This window comes from Rhinoderma darwinii (assembly GCF_050947455.1).
Source record: "Rhinoderma darwinii isolate aRhiDar2 chromosome 3 unlocalized genomic scaffold, aRhiDar2.hap1 SUPER_3_unloc_2, whole genome shotgun sequence".
Classification (NCBI taxonomy): Eukaryota; Metazoa; Chordata; class Amphibia; order Anura; family Rhinodermatidae; genus Rhinoderma; species Rhinoderma darwinii.
Genome location: NW_027461745.1, coordinates 767081 through 781361, shown reverse-complemented (window position 1 = coordinate 781361; position 14281 = coordinate 767081). Strand labels below are relative to the sequence as shown.

The 14281-nt window shown below is 48.1% G+C and overlaps 1 protein-coding gene across 2 annotated transcripts in view; it reads left to right on the top strand.

Annotated features, from left to right (window-relative positions):
- Positions 1-14281, top strand: part of NYAP1 (neuronal tyrosine phosphorylated phosphoinositide-3-kinase adaptor 1) — a 131511-nt gene that overhangs the window by 4410 nt on the left and 112820 nt on the right. The gene's annotated exons all lie outside the window — the stretch shown is intronic.

Below are 14281 nucleotides of genomic sequence, written 5' to 3'. Positions count from 1 at the left end.
TAATAGTTTAGGGGTCTGGTCTGGGGTCTGTATTAGTTTAGGGGTCTTGTCTGGGGTCTGTATTAGTTTAGGGGTCTGGTCTGAGGTCTGTATTAGTTTAGGGGTCTGGTCTGGGGTCTGTATTAGTTTAGGGGTCTGGTCTGAGGTCTGTATTAGTTTAGAGGTCTGGGGTCTGTTTTAGTTTAGGGGTCTGGTCTGGGGTCTGTATTAGTTTAGGGGTCTGGTCTGGGGTCTGTATTAGTTTAGGGGTCTGTATTAGTTTAGGGGTCTGGTCTGGGGTCTGTATCAGTTTAGTGGTCTGGTCTGGGGTCTGTATTAGTTTAATGGTCTGGTCTAGGGTCTGTATTAGTTTAGGGGTCTGGTCTGGGGTCTGTATTAGTTTAGGCGTCTAGTCTGGGGTCTGTATTAGTTTAGGGGTCTGGTCTGGGGTCTGTATTAGTTTAGGCGTCTGGTCTGGGGTCTGTATTAGTTAAGGGGTCTGGTCTGGGGTCTGTATTAGTTTAGGGGTCTGGTCTGGGGTCTTTATTAGTGTAGGGGTCTGGTCTGGGGTCTGTATTAGTGTAGGGGTCTGGTCTGGGATATGTATAAGTTTAGGGGCCTGGTCTGGGTTCTGTATTAGTTTAGGGGTCTGTATTAGTTTAGGGGTCTGGTCGGGGGTCTGTATTAGTTTAGTGGTCTGGTCTGGGGTCTGTATTAGTTTAGGGGTCTGGTCTGGGGTCTGTATTAGTTTAGTGGTCTGGTCTGGGGTCTGTATTAGTTTAGTGGTCTGGTCTGGGGTCTGTATTAGTTTAGTGGTCTGGTCTGGGGTCTGTATTAGTTTAGTGGTCTGGTCTAGGGTCTGTATTAGTTTAGGGTCTGTATTAGTTTAGGGGTCTAGTCTGGGGTCTGTATTAGTTTAGAGGTCTGGTCTGGGGTCTGTATTAGATTAGGGGTCTGTATTAGTTTAGGGGTCTGGTCTGGGGTCTATTAGTTTAGGGGTCTGGTCTGTGGTCTGTATTAGTTTAGGGGTCTGGTCTGGGGTCTGTATTAGTTTAGGGGTCTGGTCTGGGGTCTGTATTAGTTTAGGGGTCTGGACTTGGGTCTGTATTAGTTTAGTGGTCTGGTTTGGGGTCTGTATTAGTTTGGGGGTCTGGTCTGAGGTCTGTATTAGTTTAGGGGTCTGGTCTGGGGTCTGTATTAGTTTAGTGGTCTGGTCTGGGGTCTGTATTAGTTTAGTGGTCTGGTCTGGGGTCTGTATTAGTTTAGAGGTCTGGTCTAGGGTCTGTATTAGTTTAGGGGTCTGTATTAGTTTAGGGGTCTGGTCTGGGGTCTGTATTAGTTTAGGCGTCTAGTCTGGGGTCTGTATTAGTTTAGGGGTCTGGTCTGGGGTCTGTATTAGTTTAGGGGTCTGGTCTGGGGTCTGTATTAGTTAAGGGGTCTGGTCTGGGGTCTGTATTAGTTAAGGGGTCTGGTCTGGGGTCTGTATTAATGTAGGGGTCAGGTCTAGGGTCTGTATTAGTGTAGGGATCTGGTCTGGGATCTGTATAAGTTTAGGGGCCTGGTCTGGGGTCTGTATTAGTTTAGGGGTCTGTAATAGTTTAGGGGTCTGGTCTGGGGTCTGTATTAGTTTAGGGGTCTGGTCTAGGGTCTGTATTAGTTTAGGGGTCTGGTCTGGGGTCTGTATTAGTTTAGGTGTCTGGTCTGGGGTCTGTATTAGTTTAGGGGTCTGGTCTGAGGTCTGTATTAGTTTAGGGGTCTGGTCTGGGGTCTGTATTAGTTTAGGGGTCTGCTCTGAGGTCTGTATTAGTGTAGGGGCCTGGTCTGGGGTCTTTATTAGTTTAGGGGTTTGGTCTAGAGTCTGTATTAGGTTAGGGGTCTGGTTTGGGGTCTGTATTAGTTTAGGGGTCTGGTCTGGGTTCTGTTTTAGTTTAAGGGGTCTGGTCTGGGGTCTGTATTAGTTTAGGGGTCTGGTGTCTGTATTAGTTTGGTGGTCTGGTCTGGGGTCTGTATTAGTTTAGGGGGTCTGGTCTGGGGTCTGTATTAGTGTAGGGGTCTGGTCTGGGGTCTGTATTAGTGTAGGGGTCTGGTCTGGCGTCTGTATTAGTTTAGGGGTCTGGTCTGGGATCTGTATAAGTTTAGGGGCCTGGTCTGGGGTCTGTATTAGTTTAGGGGTCTGTATTAGTTTAGTGGTCTGGTCGGGGGTCTGTATTAGTTTAGTGGTCTGGTCTGGGGTCTGTATTAGTTTAGGGGTCTGGTCTGGGGTCTGTATTAGTTTAGGGGGCTGGTCTGGGGTCTGTTTTAGTTTAGTGGTCTGGTCTGGGGTCTGTATTAGTTTGGGGGTCTGGTCTGGGGTCTGTATTAGTTTAGTGGTCTGGTCTGGGGTCTGTATTAGTTTAGGGGTCTGTATTAGTTTAGGGGTCTGGTCTGGGGTCTGTATTAGTTTAGGCGTCTGGTCTGGGGTCTGTATTAGTTTAGTGGTCTGGTCTGGGGTCTGTATTAGTGTAGGGGTCTGGTCTGGGGTCTGTATTAGTGTAGGGGTCTGGTCTGGGATCTGTATACGTTTAGGGGCCTGGTCTGGGGTCTGTATTAGTTTAGGGGTCTGGTCGGGGGTCTGTATTAGTTTAGTGGTCTGTTCTGGGGTCTGTATTAGTGTAGGGGTCTGGTCTGGGGTCTATATTAGTTTAGGGGTCTGGTCTGGGGTCTGTATTAGATTAGGGGTCTGTATTAGTTTAGGGGTCTGGTCTGGGGTCTGTATTAGTTTAGTGGTCTGGTCTGGGGTCTGTATTAGTTTAGGGGTCTGGTCTGGGGTCTGTATTAGTTTAGGGGTCTGGTCTGGGGTCTGTATTAGTTTAGGGGTCTGGTCTGGGGTCTGTATTAGTTTAGGGGTCTGGACTGGGGTCTGTATTCGTTTAGTGGTCTGGTCTGGGGTCTGTATTAGTTTGGGGGTCTGGTCTGAGGTCTGTATTAGTTTAGGGGTCTGTATTAGTTTAGGGGTCTGGTCTGGGGTCTGTATTTGTTTAGTGGTCTGGTCTGAGGTCTGTATTAGTTTAGTGGTCTGGTCTGGGGTCTGTATTAGTTTAGAGGTCTGGTCTAGGATCTGTATTAGTTTAGAGGTCTGGTCTAGGATCTGTATTAGTTTAGAGGTCTGGTCTGGGGTCTGTATTAGATTAGGGGTCTGTATTAGTTTAGGGGTCTGGTCTGGGGTCTGTATTGGTTTAGGGGTCTGGTCTGGGGTCTGTATTAGTTTAGGGGTCTGGTCTGGGGTCTGTATTAGTTTAGGGGTCTGGTCTGGGGTCTGTATTAGTTTAGGGGTCTGGTCTGGGATCTGTATAAGTTTAGGGGCCTGGTCTGGGGTCTGTTTTAGTTTAGGGGTCTGTATTAGTTTAGGGGCCTGGTCTGGGGTATGTTTTAGTTTAGGGGTCTGTATCAGTTTAGGGGTCTGGTCTGAGGTCTGTATTAACTTAGGGGTCTGGTCTGGGGTCTGTATTAGTTTAGGGGTCTGGTCTGAGGTCTGTATTAATTTAGGGGTCTGGTCTGGGGTCTGTATTAGTGTAGGGGGTCTGGTCTGGCGTCTGTATTAGTTTAGGGGGTCTGGTTTGGTGTCTGTATTAGTTTAGGGGGTCTGGTTTGGGGTCTGTATTAGTTTAGGGGTCTAGTCTGGGGTCTGTATTAGTTTAGGGGTCTGGTCTGGGGTCTGTATTAGTTTAGGGGTCTGTTCTGGGTTCTATTTTAGTTTAAGGGGTTTGGTCTGGGGTTTGTATTAGTTTAGGGGTCTGGTCTGTGGTCTGTATTAGTTTAGGGGTCTGGTCTGGGGTCTGTATTAGTGTAGGGGTCTGGTCTGGCATCTGTATTAGTTTAGGGGTCTGCTCTGGCGTCTGTATTAGTTTAGGGCTCTGGGGTCTGTATTAGTTTAGGGGTTTGGTCTGGGGTCTGTGTTAGTGAAGGCGTCTGGTCTGGCGTCTGTATTAGTTTGGTGGTCTGGGGTCTGTATTAGTTTAGTGGTCTGGTCTGGGGTCTGTATTAGTGTAGGGGTCTGGTATGGCGTCTGTATTAGTTTAGAGGGTCTGTTCTGGGATCTGTATTAGTTTAGGGGTCTGGTCTGGGGTCTGTATAAGTTTAGGGGGTTGATCTGGGGTCTGTGTTAGTTTAGTGGTCTGGTCTGGGGTCTGTATTAGTTTAGAGGTCTGGTCTGGGGTCTGTATTAGTTTAAGGGGCCTGGTCTGGCGTCTGTATTAGTTTGGTGGTCTGGGGTCTGTATTAGTTTAGTGGGTCTGGTCTGGCATCTGTATTAGTTTAGGGGGTCTGGTCTGGCGTCTATATTAGTTTAGGGGGTCTGGTTTGGTGTCTGTATTAGTTTAGGGGGTCTGGTTTGGGGTCTGTATTAGTTTAGGGGTCTAGTCTGGGGTCTGTATTAGTTCAGGGGTCTGGTCTGGGGTCTGTATTAGTTTAGGGGTCTGGTCTGGGGTCTGTATTAGTTTAGTGGTCTGTATTAGTTTAGGGGCCTGGGGTCTGTATTAGTTTAGTGGTCTGGGGTTTTTATTAGTTTAGGGCTCTGGTCTGGGATCTGTATTAGTTTAGGGGTCTGGTCTGGGGTCTGTATTAGTTTAGTGGTCTGTTCTGGGGTATGTATTAGTTTAGTGGTCTGTTCTGGGGTCTGTATTAGTTTAGGGGTCTGGTCTGGGGTCTGTATTAGTTTAGAGGTCTGGTCAGGGGTCTGTATTAGTTTAGGGGTCTGGTCTGGGGTCTGTATTAGTTTAGGGGTCTGGTCTGGGGTCTGTATTAGTTTAGGGGTCTGGTCTGGGGTCTGTATTAGTTTAGGGGTCTGGTCTGGGGTCTGTATTAGTTTAGGGGTCTGGTCTGGGGTCTGTATTAGTTTAGGGGTCTGGTCTGGGGTCTGTATTAGTTTAGGGGTCTGGTCTGGGGTCTGTATTAGTTTAGGGGTCTGGTCTGGGGTCTGTATTAGTTTAGGGGATCTGGCTTGGGGTCTGTATTAGTTTAGGGGTCTGGTCTTGGGGTCTGTATTCGTTTATGGGTCTGGTCTGGGGTCTGTATTAGTTTATGGGGCTGGTCAGGGGTGTGTAATAGTTTAGGGGTCTGGTCTGGGGTCTGTATTAGTTTAGTGGTCTGGTCCGGGGTCTGTATTAGTTTAGGGGTCTGGTCTGGGGTCTGTATTAGTTTAGTGGTCTGGTCTGGGGTCTGTATTAGTTTAGTGGTCTGGTCTTGGGTCTGTATTAGTTTAGAGGTCTGGTCTAGTGTCTGTATTAGTTTAGGGGTCTGTATTAGTTTAGGGGTCTGGTCTGGGGTCTGTATTAGTTTAGGGGTCTGGTCTGGGGTCTGTATTAGTTTAGGGGTCTGGTCTGGGGTCTGTATTAGTTTAGTGGTCTGGTCTGGGGTCTGTATTAGTTTAGTGGTCTGGTCTTGGGTCTGTATTAGTTTAGAGGTCTGGTCTAGTGTCTGTATTAGTTTAGGGGTCTGTATTAGTTTAGGGGTCTGGTCTGGGGTCTGTATTAGTTTAGGGGTCTGGTCTGGGGTCTGTATTAGTTTAGGGGTCTGGTGTGGGGTCTGTATTAGTTTAGAGGTCTGGTCTGGGGTCTGTATTAGTTTGGGGGTCTGGTCTGGGGTCTGTATTAGTTTGGGGGTCTGGTCTGGGGTCTGTATTAGTTTAGGCGTCTGGTCTGGGGTCTGTATTAATTTAGAGGTCTGGTCTGGGGTCTGTATTAGTTTAGGGGTCTTGTCTGGGGTCTGTATTAATTTAGAGGTCTGGTCTGGGGTCTGTATTAGTTTAGGGGTCTTGTCTGGGGTCTGTATTAGTTTAGGGGTCTGGTCTGGGGTCTGTATTAGTGTAGGGGTCTGGTCTGTGGTCTGTATTAGTTTAGTGGTCTGGTCTGGGGTCTGTATTAGTTTAGAGGTCTGGTCTGGGGTCTGTATTAGTTTAGGGGTCTGGTCTGGGGTCTGTATTAGTTTAGGGGTCTGGTCTGGGGTCTGTATTAGTTTAGGGGTCTTGTCTGGGGTCTGTATTAGTTTAGAGGTCTGGACTGGGGTCTGTATTAGTTTGGGGGTCTGGTCTGAGGTCTGTATTAGTTTAGTGGTCTGGTCTGGGGTCTGTATTAGTTTAGTGGTCTGGACTGGGGTCTGTATTAGTTTAGGGGTCTGGTCTGGGGTCTGTATTAGTTTAGGGGTCTTGTCTGGGGTCTGTATTAGTTTAGGGGTCTGGACTGGGGTCTGTATTAGTTTAGGGGTCTGGTCTGGGGTCTGTATTAGTTTAGGGGTCTGGTCTGGGGTCTGTATTAGTTTAGTGGTCTGGTCTGGGGTCTGTATTAGTTTAGGGGGCTGGTCTGGGGTGTGTATTAGTTTAGGGGGCTGGTCTGGGGTCTGTATTAGTTTAGTGGTCTGGGGTCTGTATTAGTTTAGTGGTCTGGTCTTGGGTCTGTATTAGTTTAGTGGTCTGGTCTGGGGTCTGTATTAGTTTAGGGGGCTGGTCTGGGGTCTGTATTGGTTTAGTGGTCTGGTCTGGGGTCTGTATTAGTTTGGGGGTCTGGTCTGGTCTGGTGTCTGTATTAGTTTAGTGGTCTGGTCTGGGGTCTGTATTAGTTTAGTGGTCTGGTCTGGGGTCTGTATTAGTTTAGGGGTCTGGTCTGGGGTCTGTATTAGTTTAGGGGTCTGGTCTGGGGTCTGTATTAGTTTAGGGGATCTGGCTTGGGGTCTGTATTAGTTTAGGGGTCTGGTCTGGGGTCTGTATTCATTTATGGGTCTAGTCTGGGGTCTGTATTAGTTTACGGGGCTGGTCAGGGGTGTGTAATAGTTATAGGGGTCTGGTCTGGGGTCTGTATTAGTTTAGGGGTCTGGTCTGGGGTCTGTATTAGTTTAGGGGTCTGTATTAGTTTAGGGGTCTGGTCTGGGGTCTGTATTAGTTTAGGGGTCTGTATTAGTTTAGGGGTCTGGTCTGGGGTCTGTATTAGTTTAGGCGTCTGGTCTGGGGTCTGTATTAGTTTAGGGGTCTGGTCTGGGGTCTGTATTAGTGTAGGGGTCTGGTCTGGGATCTGTATAAGTTTAGGGGCCTGGTCTGGGGTCTGTATTAGTTAGTTTAGGGGTCTGGTCGGGGGTCTGTATTAGTTTAGGGGTCTGGTCGGGGGTCTGTATTAGTTTAGTGGTCTGGGGTCTGTATTAGTTTAGTGGTCTGGTCTTGGGTCTGTATTAGTTTAGAGGTCTGGTCTAGGGTCTGTATTAGTTTAGGGGTCTGGTCTGGGGTCTGTATTAGTTTAGGGGTCTGGTCTGGGGTCTGTATTAGTTTAGGGGATCTGGCTTGGGGTCTGTATTAGTTTATGGGTCTGGTCTGGGGTCTGTATTAGTTTATGGGTCTGGTCTGGGGTCTGTATTAGTTTAGGGGGCTGGTCTGGGGTGTGTATTAGTTTAGGGGTCTGGTCTGGGGTCTGTATTAGTTTAGTGGTCTGGTCTGGGGTCTGTATTAGTTTGGGGGTCTGGTGTCTGTATTAGTTTAGTGGTCTGGTCTGGGGTCTGTATTAGTTTAGTGGTCTGGTCTGGGGTCTGTATTAGTTTATTGGTCTGGTCTGGGGTCTGTATTAGTTTAGGGGTCTGGTCTGGGGTCTGTATTAGTTTAGGGGTCTGGTCTGGGGTCTGTATTAGTTTAGGGGATCTGGCTTGGGGTCTGTATTACTTTAGGGGTCTGGTCTGGGGTCTGTATTCATTTATGGGTCTGGTCTGGGGTCTGTATTAGTTTACGGGGCTGGTCAGGGGTGTGTAATAGTTTAGGGGTCTGGTCTTGGGTCTGTATTAGTTTAGGGGTCTGGTCTGGGGTCTGTATTAGTTTAGAGGTCTGTATTAGTTTAGGGGTCTGTATTAGTTTAGGCGTCTGGTTTGGGGTCTGTATTAGTTTAGGGGTCTGGTCTGGGGTCTGTATTAGTTTAGGGGTCTGGTCTGGGGTCTGTATTAGTGTAGGGGTCTGGTCTGGGATCTGTATAAGTTTAGGGGCCTGGTCTGGGGTCTGTATTAGTTTAGGGGTCTGTATTAGTTTAGGGGTCTGGTCGGGGGTCTGTATTAGTTTAGGGGTCTGGTCGGGGGTCTGTATTAGTTTAGTGGTCTGGGGTCTGTATTAGTTTAGGGGTCTGGTCTGGGGTCTGTATTAGTTTAGTGGTCTGGTCTGGGGTCTGTATTAGTTTGGTGGTCTGGTCTGGGGTCTGTATTAGTTTAGGGGGTCTGGTCTGGGGTCTGTATAAGTTTAGGGGCCTGGTCTGGGGTCTGTATTAGTTTAGGGGTCTGTATTAGTTTAGGGGTCTGGTCTGGGGTCTGTATTAGTTTAGGGGTCTGGTCTGGGGTCTGTATTAGTTTAGGGGTCTGGACTGGGGTCTGTATTAGTTTAGAGGTCTGGTCTAGGGTCTGTATTAGTTTAGAGGTCTGGTCTGGGGTCTGTATTAGATTAGGGGTGTGTATTAGTTTAGGGGTCTGGTCTGGGGTCTGTATTAGTTTAGTGGTCTGGTCTGGGGTCTGTATTAGTTTAGGGGTCTGGTCTGGGGTCTGTATTAGTTTAGGGGTCTGTATTAGTTTAGGGATCTGGTCTGGGGTCTGTATTAGTTTAGGGGTCTGGTCTGGGGTCTGTATTAGTTTAGGGGTCTGGTCTGGGGTCTGTATTAGTTTAGTGGTCTGGTCTGGGGTCTGTATTAGTTTAGGGTCTGGTCTGGGGTCTGTATTAGTTTAGTGGTCTGGTCCGGGGTCTGTATTAGTTTAGGGGTCTGGTCTGGGGTCTGTATTCGTTTAGTGGTCTGGTCTAGGGTCTGTATTAGTTTAGGGGTCTGGTCTGGGGTCTGTATTCGTTTAGTGGTCTGGTCTGGGGTCTGTATTAGTTTAGTGGTCTGGTCTTGGGTCTGTATTAGTTTAGAGGTCTGGTCTAGGGTCTGTATTAGTTTAGGGGTCTGTATTAGTTTAGGGGTCTGGTCTGGGGTCTGTATTAGTTTAGGGGTCTGGTCTGGGGTCTGTATTAGTTTAGGGGTCTGGTCTGGGGTCTGTATTAGTTTAGGGGTCTGGTCTGGGGTCTGTATTAGTTTAGGGTTCTGGACTGGGGTCTGTATTAGTTTAGTGGTCTGGGGTCTGTATTAGTTTGGGGGTCTGGTCTGGGGTCTGTATTAGTTTGGGGGTCTGGTCTGGGGTCTGTATTAGTTTGGGGGTCTGGTCTGGGGTCGGTATTAGTTTGGGGGTCTGGTCTGGGGTCGGTATTAGTTTAGGGGTCTGTATTAGTTTAGGGGTCTGGTCTGGGGTCTGTATTAGTTTAGGCGTCTGGTCTGGGGTTGGTATTAGTTTAGGGGTCTGTATTAGTTTAGGGGTCTGGTCTGGGGTCTGTATTAGTTTAGGCGTCTGGTCTGGGGTCTGTATTAGTTTAGGGGTCTGGTCTGGGGTCTGTATTAGTTTAGGGGTCTGGTCTGGAGTCTGTATTAGTTTAGGGGTCTGTATTAGTTTAGGGGTCTGGTCTGGGGTCTGTATTAGTTTAGGGGTCTGTATTAGTTTAGGGGTCTGGTCGGGGGTCTGTATTAGTTTAGGGGTCTGGTCGGGGGTCTGTATTAGTTTAGTGGTCTGGGGTCTGTATTAGTTTAGGGGTCTGGTCTGGGATCTGTATTAGTTTAGTGGTCTGGTCTAGGGTCTGTATTCGTTTAGGGATCTGGTCTAGGGTCTGTATTAGTGTATGGGTCTGGTCTGGGGTCTGTATTAGTTTAGGGGTCTGGTCTGGGATCTGTATAAGTTTAGGGGCCTGGTCTGGGGGTCTGTATTAGTTTAGGGGTCTGTTCTGGGTTCTGTTTTAGTTTAAGGTGTCTGGTCTGGGGTCTGTATTAGTTTGGTGGTCTGGGATCTATTCGTTTAGGGGGTCTGGTCTGGAGTCTGTATTAGTTTAGAGGTCTGGTCTGGGGTCTCTATTAGCTTAAGGGGTCTAGTTTGGGGTCTGTATTAGTTTAGGGGTCTGGTCTGGGATCTGTTTTAGTTTAATGGTCTGGTCTGGGGTGTGTATTGGTTTAGCGGTCTGGTCTGGGGTCTGTATTAGTTTAGGGGGTCTGGTCTGGGGTCTGTATTAGTTTAGTGGTCTGTATTGGTTTAGGGGTCTGTCTGGGTTGTGTATTGGTTTAGGGGTCTGGTCTGGGGTCTGTATTAGTTTAGGGGTCTGGTCTGGGATCTGTATTAGTTTAGGGGTCTGGTCTCTGTATTAGTTTAGGGGTCTGGTCTGGGGTGTGTATTGGTTTAGGGGTCTGTCTGGGTTCTGTATTGGTTTAGGGGTCTGGTCTGGGGTCTGTATTGGTTTAGTGGTCTGGTCTGGGTCTTTATTAGTTTAGGGGTCTGGTCTGGGATTTGTATTAGTTTAGGGGTCTGGTCTGGGGTCTGTATTAGTTTAGGCATCTGGTCTGGGGTCTATTAGTTTAGGGGTCTGTATTAGTTTAGGGGTTTGGTCTGGGGTCTGTATTAGTTTGGTGGTCTGGGGTCTGTATTAGTTTAGGGGGTCTGGTCTGGAGTCTGTATTAGTTTAGTGGTCTGGTCTGGGGTCTCTATTAGCTTAAGGGGTCTGGTCTGGGGTGTGTATTGGTTTAGGGGTCTGTCTGGGTTGTGTATTGGTTTAGGGGTCTGGTCTGGGGTCTGTATTAGTTTAGTGGTCTGGTCTGGGGTCTGTATTAGTTTAGAGGTCTGGTCTAGGGTCTGTATTAGATTAGGGGTCTGTATTAGTTTAGGGGTCTGGTCTGGGGTCTGTATTAGTTTAGTGGTCTGGTCTGGGGTCTGTATTAGTTTAGGGGTCTGGTCTGGGGTCTTTATTAGTTTAGGGGTCTGGTCTGGGGTCTTTATTAGTTTAGGGGTCTGCTCTGGGGTCTGTATTAGTTTAGGGGTCTGGACTGGGGTCTGTATTAGTTTAGCGGTCTGGATTGGGGTCTGTATTCGTTTAGTGGTCTGATCTGGGGTCTGTATTAGTTTGGGGGTCTGGTCTGAGGTCTGTATTAGTTTAGGGGTCTGGTCTGGGGTCTGTATTAGTTTAGGGATCTGGTCTGGGGTCTGTATTAGTTTAGGGGTCTGGTCTGGGGTCTGTATTAGTTTAGGGGTCTGGTCTGGGGTCTGCATTAGTTTAGGTATCTGGTCTGGGGTCTGTATTATTTTAGTGGTCTGGGGTCTGTATTAGTTTAGGGGTCTGTTCTGGGGTCTGTATTAGTTTAGGGGTCTGGTCTGGGATCTGTATTAGTTTAGTGGTCTGGTCTAGGGTCTGTATTCGTTTAGGGATCTGGTCTAGGGTCTGTATTAGTGTATGGGTCTGGTGTCTGTATTAGTTTAGGGGTCTGGTCTGGGATCTGTATAAGTTTAGGGGCCTGGTCTGGGGGTCTGTATTAGTTTAGGGGTCTGTTGTGGGTTCTGTTTAAGGTGTCTGGTCTGGGGTCTGTATTAGTTTGGTGGTCTGGGATCTATTAGTTTAGGGGGTCTGGTCTGGAGTCTGTATTAGTTTAGTGGTCTGGTCTGGGGTCTGTATTAGTTTAGAGGTCTGGTCTGGGGTGTGTATTGGTTTAGGGGTCTGTCTGGGGTCTCTATTAGCTTAAGGGGTCTGGTTTGGGGTCTGTATTAGTTTAGGGGTCTGGTCTGGGGTGTGTATTGGTTTAGGGGGTCTGGTCTGGGGTCTGTATTAGTTTAGGGGGTCTGGTCTGGGGTCTGTATTAGTTTAGTGGTCTGGTCTGTGGTCTGTATTGGTTTAGGGGTCTGGTCTGGGGTGTGTATTGGTTTAGGGGTCTGTCTGGGTTGTGTATTGGTTTAGGGGTCTGGTCTGGGGTCTGTATTAGTTTAGGGGTCTGGTCTGGGATCTGTATTAGTTTAGGGGTCTGGTCTCTGTATTAGTTTAGGGGTCTGGTCTGGGGTGTGTATTGGTTTAGGGGTCTGTCTGGGTTGTGTATTGGTTTAGGGGTCTGGTCTGGGGTCTGTATTGGTTTAGTGGTCTGGTCTGGGTCTTTTAGTTTAGGGGTCTGGTCTGGGATTTGTATTAGTTTAGGGGTCTGGTCTGGGGTCTGTATTAGTTTAGGCATCTGGTCTGGGGTCTGTATTAGTTTAGGGGTCTGTATTAGTTTAGGGGTTTGGTCTGGGGTCTGTATTAGTTTGGTGGTCTGGGGTCTGTATTAGTTTAGGGGGTCTGGTCTGGAGTCTGTATTAGTTTAGTGGTCTGGTCTGGGGTCTGTATTAGCTTAAGGGGTCTGGTCTGGGGTGTGTATTGGTTTAGGGGTCTGTCTGGGTTGTGTACTGGTTTAGGGGTCTGGTCTGGGGTCTGTATTAGTTTAGGGGTCTGGTCTGGGGTCTGTATTAGTTTAGGGGTCTGGTCTGGGATCTGTATTAGTTTAGGGGTCTGGTCTCTATTAGTTTAGGGGTCTGGTCTGGGGTGTGTATTGGTTTAGGGGTCTGTCTGGGTTGTGTATTGGTTTAGGGGTCTGTCTGGGGTCTGTATTAGTTTAGGGGTCTGGTCTGGGGTCTGTATTGGTTTAGTGGTCTGGGTCTTTATTAGTTTAGGGGTCTGGTCTGGGATTTGTATTAGTTTAAGGGTCTGGTCTGGGGTCTGTATTGGTTTAGGGGTCTGGTCTGGGGTCTGTATTAGTTTAGGGGTCTGGTCTGGGGTCTGTATTGGTTTAGTGGTCTGGTCTGGGTCTTTATTAGTTTAGGGGTCTGGTCTGGGGTCTGTATTAGTTTAGTGGTCTGGTCTGGGGTCTGTATTAGTTTAGGGGTCTGGTCTGGGGTCTGTATTATTTTAGTGGTCTGGTCTGGGGTCTGTATTAGTTTAGGGGTTTGGTCTGGGGTCTGTATTAGTTTGGGGGTCTGGTCTGGGGTCTGTATTAGTTTGGGGGTCTGGTCTGGGGTCTATATTAGTTTAGTGGTCTGGTCTGGGTCTTTATTAGTTTAGGGGTCTGGTCTGGGGTCTGTATTAGTTTAGTGGTCTGGTCTGGGGTCTGTATTAGTTTAGGGGTCTGGTCTGGGGTCTGTATTATTTTAGTGGTCTGGTCTGGGGTCTGTATTAGTTTAGGGGTTTGGTCTGGGGTCTGTATTAGTTTAGGGGTCTGGTCTGGGGTCTGTATTGGTTTAGTGGTCTGGTCTGGGTCTTTATTAGTTTAGTGGTCTGGTCTGGGGTCTGTATTAGTCTAGGGGTCTGCTGTGGCCTACCTGTGTATGGACAGTGACATCACTGAGGCTTCCCTGGGCAGTGCAGGGCTGTACACTGGAGTGGCAGGGAGGGGGGTGGGGGGGGGGGTGGTCCTTGGAGATCTGCCGGTTTATGGACAGTTCTGGAGTCTACCAATTCTTCCCGGTTCTTGAAGGATGGGGTAGTGCTGTGCAGACTGGAAAGGAGAAATCATCTGCAGAATCCCGGGCTTCAGTGTATCGGCAGTAGATCTCCTTACATGGGGTGGGCTGTATTTGGGGGTCCCTGCAGTATCAGGCTGTATTCTCAGTGCTGTGGATGTGTGGAGCAGCAGGTCCACTACTTCTCTCAGTATTAGTAATTTCTCTCCACCGCTGCTCCTCTTTCATGGTTGGACCCTGGCAGCGCCGCCTCAGCCTGGACGGTTCTGTACACTGTGCCAGTCTATGTGTCTATACAGTGGGATACGTCGTAGCCTTCCACTGAAGTATAAGCCAGGAGTCCTCCGACGTGGCTGCATAACGTGGTGTGAACAGGACCTTACTGAATATAGTGGTGCTGCCCTCTATTATATTCTTTATATTTCTCCATTATAGATACAAGATCCTTGCTCCAGAATTGCAAATGACAATAGAGAGGACGGTGACATCCGAGGGGACATCAGAGGGGACGGTGATGACATCAGAGGGGACGGTGATGACATCACTTCATTATTATTTTATTAACTCTCAGCAGAAGGGAAGAAAGGGGGGACTTAAAAGGGGTGCTTCTATTAAAGGGGAACTCTAGGTATCCTATCTGCATCCAGCTACATAAGTATGGGAAGAAATAAGGAGGAGTCTTGGTGTAAAGGGCAACTCCAAATTTCTAAATTTTTCCATAAAAACCGGGGTCTATAGTTTAGGTTACAGACGATGCAGCACATGTGGTCCCCCGAATGGAGAAGTCTCACAGTGATTGGTTGTCAGGGAGGACTGACACATAGAAGAAGCCAGGAGTGATTACATACAGACAACGACCTGGCCGAGTGACCGATAAGAGTCCTGTGGGAGCCAATATGTCCGACAGGAAGTAGCTTCTTGTGTCAGGAGCACAAATAGCTGTTCTTAAAGGCACAGACCATGAAACAAATCATCCCCCCTCCCCCTCCCTTAG